The sequence below is a fragment of the Oncorhynchus gorbuscha genome, unplaced genomic scaffold, assembly GCF_021184085.1.
Source record: "Oncorhynchus gorbuscha isolate QuinsamMale2020 ecotype Even-year unplaced genomic scaffold, OgorEven_v1.0 Un_scaffold_2412, whole genome shotgun sequence".
Taxonomy (NCBI): Eukaryota; Metazoa; Chordata; class Actinopteri; order Salmoniformes; family Salmonidae; genus Oncorhynchus; species Oncorhynchus gorbuscha.
The window spans coordinates 38,214-43,672 of NW_025746931.1; positions in this window are offsets into that span (position 1 = coordinate 38,214).

A 5,459-nucleotide genomic window follows, 5' to 3' on the forward strand; every position below is an offset into this window, starting at 1 on the left:
CAACAAATTCAATCCCTTTTAGACAATTTCCTGGGAAAAATGTTCCACTGTAATAGTGAAGGTGTAAACTTGGCAGTAGAAAATCTTAACAGTATATTTGACCTCTCAGCTTCCCTATCAAATCTAAAAATCTCAAATAGAAAACCGAAGAAAATGAACAACAATGACAAATGGTTTGATGAAGAATGTCTACGCCTTCTCTGTGGTGAATCACTAAAACAATACAGAAATACACTATGGAAAAAGAAGGAACAGCACGTCAGAAATCAGCTCAATGCAATTGAAGAATCCATAGACTCTAACCACTTCTAGGAAAATTGTAAAACACTAAACAAACAACAACACGAAGAATTATCTGTCCAAAATGGAGATGTATGGGTAAACCACTTCTCCAATCTTTTTGGCTCTATAACAAAGCATAAAGAGATGATGAAATACAAATCTTAGAATCAACTATTAAAGACTACCAGAACCCACTGGATTCTCCAATTACATTGAATGAGTTACAGGACAAAATAAAAACCCTCCAACCCAAAAAGGCCTGTGGTGTTGATGGTATCCTCAATGAAATGATCACATATACAGACAACAAATTCCAATTGGCTATACTAAAACTCTTTAACATCATCCTTAGCTCTGGCATCTTCCCCGATATTTGGAACCAAGGATTGATCACCCCAATCCACAAAAGTGGAGACGAATTTGACCCCAATAACTACCGTGGAATATGTGTCAACAGTAACCTTGGGAAAATCCTCTGCATTATTATTAACAGCAGACTCGTACATTTCCTCAATGAAAACAATGTACTGAGCAAATGTCAAATTGGCTTTTTACCAAATTACTGTACAACAGACCATGTATTCACCCTGCACACCCTAATTGACAACCAAACAAACCAAAACAAAGGCAAAGTCTTCTCATGCTTTGTTGATTTCAAAAAACCTTCGACTCAATTTGGCATGAGGGTCTGCTATACAAACTGATGGAAAGTGGTGTTGGGGGTAAAACATACAACGTTATAAAATCCATGTACACAAACAACAAGTGTGCATTTAAAATTGGCAAAAAACACACACATTTATTCACACAGGGTCGTGGGGTGAGACAGGGATGCAGCTTAAGCCCCATCCTCTTCAACATATATATCAACGAATTGGCGCGGGCACTAGAAAAGTCTGCAGCACCCGGCCTCACCCTACTAGAATCTGAAGTCAAATGTCTACTGTTTGCTGATGATCTGGTGCTTCTGTCACCAACCAAGGAGGGCCTACAGCAGCACCTAGATGTTCTACACAGATTCTGTCAGACCTGGGCCCTGACAGTAAATCTCAGTAAGACCAAAATAACGGTGTTCCAAAAAAGGTCCAGTCACCAGGACCACAAATACAAATTCCATCTAGACACTGTTGCCCTAGAGCACACAAAAACTATACATACCTTGGCCTAAACATCAGCGCCACAGGTACCTTCCACAAAGCTGTGAACGATCTGAGAGACAAGGCAAGAAGGGCATTCTATCTCATCAAAAGGAACATAAATTTCAACATACCAATTAGGATCTGGCTAAAAATACTTGAATCAGTCATAGAGCCCATTGCCCTTTATGGTTGTGAGGTCTAGGGTCCGCTCACCAACCAAGACTTGGGACAAACACCAAATTGAGACTCTGCATACAGAATTCTGCAAAAATATCCTCTGTGTACAACGTAGAACACCAAATAATGCATGCAGAGCAGAATTTGGCCGATACCCACTAATTATCAAAATCCAGAAAAGAGCCGTTAAATTCGACAACCACCTAAAAGGAAGCGATTCACAAACCTTCCATAACAAAGCCATCACCTACAGAAAGATGAACCTGGAGAAGAGTCCCCTAAGCAAGCTGGTCCTGGGGCTCTGTTCACAAACACACCCTACAGAGCCCCAGGACAACAGCACAATTAGACCCAACCAAATCATGAGAAAACAAAAAGATAATTACTTGACATTGGAAAGAATTAACAAAAAAAACAGAGCAAACTAGAATGCTATTTGGCCTTAAACAGAGAGTACGCAGTGGCAGAATACCTGACCATGTTTACTGTTAATTTTTATAGTTGATTTCACTTTTGTATATTATCTACCTAACACATGTTTCCCATGCCAATAAAGCCCCTTGAATTAGAGAGAGAGAGAGAGAGAGGGAGAGGGAGAGGGAGAGGAGAGAGAGAGAGAGAGAGAGAGAGAGAGAGAGAGAGAGAGAGAGAGAGAGAGAGAGAGAGAGAGAGAGAGAGAGAGAGAGACTACAGCTGGAGCTGTCGTGCTGATTGAGGAGTAGAGACTACAGTTCCTGTACTGAACTTTGATTGGCCCCCTGGGGATCATGTGATTAGTGCTTATCTCTTATTTTTCTCTGTCCTTCTATCTCTCCTCCTTCACTCCCTCACTAGTACCTGCCCAGCAGTCACACTCCTATGTCCTTCTCTCCCTCCTTCACTAGTACCTGCCCAGCGGTCACACTCCTATGTCCTTCTCTCCTCCTTCACTCCCTCACTAGTACCTGCCCAGAGGTCACACTTCTATGTCCTTCTCTCCTCCTTCACTCCCTCACTAGTACCTGCCCAGAGGTCACACTTCTATGTCCTTCTCTCCTCCTTCACTCCCTCACTAGTACCTGCCCAGAGGTCACACTTCTATGTCCTTCTCTCCTCCTTCACTCCCTCACTAGTACCTGCCCAGAGGTCACACTTCTATGTCCTTCTCTCCTCCTTCACTCCCTCACTAGTACCTGCCCAGCGGTCACACTCCTATGTCCTTCTCTCCTCCTTCACTCCCTCACTAGTACCTGCCCAGAGGTCACACTTCTATGTCCTTCTCTCCTCCTTCACTCCCTCACTAGTACCTGCCCAGCGGTCACACTCCTATGTCCTTCTCTCCTCCTTCACTCCCTCACTAGTACCTGCCCAGAGGTCACACTTCTATGTCCTTCTCTCCTCCTTCACTCCCTCACTAGTACCTGCCCAGCGGTCACACTCCTATGTCCTTCTCTCCTCCTTCACTCCCTCACTAGTACCTGCCCAGCGGTCACACTCCTATGTCCTTCCTCCTTTCTCCTCCTAGTACCTGCCCAGTCTTGTCCTTCTCTCTCCTCCTGTCCTCATAGTACCTCCCTTCGGATCATTTTTCTATTTCATTGACGTACCTGGGAAAAGTGGGTTAACTGTCTTGTTTCTCTCCAACTTCACCCCCAAAAACACACAGGAGGACAGACTGGTAAACAGACCTGCACAGGAGGACAGTCTTCTAAACAGACACACACAGGAGGACAGACTGGTAAACTGGTCCTTCTCTTCCACACACACATACAGGAGGACAGACTGGTAAACAGACACACACACAGGAGGACAGACTGGTAAACAGACACACACACAGGAGGACAGACTGGTAAACACACACACACAGGAGGACAGACTGGTAAACAGATACATACAGGAGGACAGACTGGTAAACAGACACACACACAGGAGGACAGACTGGTAAACAGACACACACACAGGAGGACAGACTGGTAAACAGACACACACACAGGAGGACAGACTGGTAAACAGACACATACAGGAGGACAGACTGGTATCTCCCCCTACTCTCTCTCTCTCCTTCTCTCTCTCACTTACACACAAACACCTCCATCTGACAGACTGGTATCTCCCCACTCCTCTCTCTCTCTCTCTCTCCTTCTCTCTCTCACTTACACACAAACACCTCCATCTGACAGACTGGTATCTCCCCCTCCTCTCTCTCTCCCTTCTCTCTCTCACTTACACACACACACCTCCATCTGACAGACTGGTATCTCCCCCTCCTCTCTCTCTCTCCTTCTCTCTCTCACTTACACACAAACACCTCCATCTGACAGACTGGTATCTCCCCCTCCTCTCTCTCTCTCCTTCTCTCTCTCTCACTTACACACAACACACCTCCATCTGACAGACTGGTATCTCCCCCTCACTCTCCTCTCTCCTTCTCTCTCTCACTCTCTCTCTCTCTCAGCTCTCTCTCCTCTCTCCTTCTCTCTCCTTCTCTCTCACTTACACACAAACACCTCCATCTGACAGAGTGGTATCTCCCCCTCCTCTCTCTCTCTCCTTCTCTCTCTCACTTACACACAAACACCTCCATCTGACACACTGGTATCTCCCCACTCCTCTCTCTCTCTCTCTCTCTCACTAGTACTGCCCAGCTCTCTCTCTCTCTCCTTCTCTCTCCTTCTCTCCTCACTTACCAGTCTGTCAGATGGAGGTGTAGGTCCTGTAAGTCCCTCACTAGAGAGAGAGCGGTCACACTCCTAGAGAGAGAGAGAGAGGAGTGGGAGATACCAGTGTGTCAGTACCTGCCCAGCAGTCATGGAGGTGTTTGTGTGTAAGTGAGAGAGAGGAGAGAGAGAGAGAGAGGAGGGGAGATACCAGTCTGTCAGATGGAGGTGTTTGTGTGTAAGTGAGAGAGAGAAGGAGAGAGAGAGAGAGAGGAGGGGAGATACCAGTCTGTCAGATGGAGGTGTTTGTGTGTAAGTGAGAGAGAGAAGGAGAGAGAGAGGGGAGGGGGAGATACCACTCTGTCAGATGGAGGTGTTTGTGTGTAAGTGAGAGACTCCCTCAGAGACCTGAGAGGGGGAGATACCAGTCTGTCAGATGGAGGTGTAGGTGTGTACCTGAGAGAGTCACACTCCTATGAGAGAGAGAGAGAGAGAGAGAGAGAGAGAGAGAGGGGGGAGATACCAGTCTGTCAGATGGAGGTGTTTGTGTGTAAGTGAGAGAGAGAAGGAGAGAGAGAGGGGAGGGGGGTCTTGATACCACTCTGTCAGATGGAGGTGTTTGTGTGTAAGTGAGAGAGAGAAGGAGAGAGAGAGAGAGAGAGGGGGAGATACCAGTCTGTCAGATGGAGGTGTTTGTGTGTAAGTGAGAGAGAGAAGGAGAGAGAGAGAGGTAGGGGGAGATACCAGTCTGTCAGATGGAGGTGTAGGTGTGTAAGTGAGAGAGAGAGAGAGAGAGAGAGAGACTGGAAACAGAGAAAGAGAGAGAGAGAGGAGGGGGAGATACCAGTCTGTCAGATGGAGGTGTTTGTGTGTAAGTGAGAGAGAGAAGGAGAGAGAGAGGGGTAGGGGGGAGATACCACTCTGTCAGATGGAGGTGTTTGTGTGTAAGTGAGAGAGAGAAGGAGGAGAGACTGGAGGGGGAGATACCAGTCTGTCAGATGGAGGTGTAGGTGTGTAAGTGAGAGAGAGAAGGAGAGAGAGAGAGAGAGAGAGAGAGACAGAGAGAGAGAGAGAGAGAGAGGGGGGGAGATACCAGTCTGTCAGATGGAGGTGTTTGTGTGTCTCAGTGACACAGAGAAGAGAGAGATCTGACAGAGGAGGAGGGGGATACCAGTCTGTCAGATGGAGGTGTTTGTGTGTAAGTGAGAGAGAGAAGGAGAGAGAG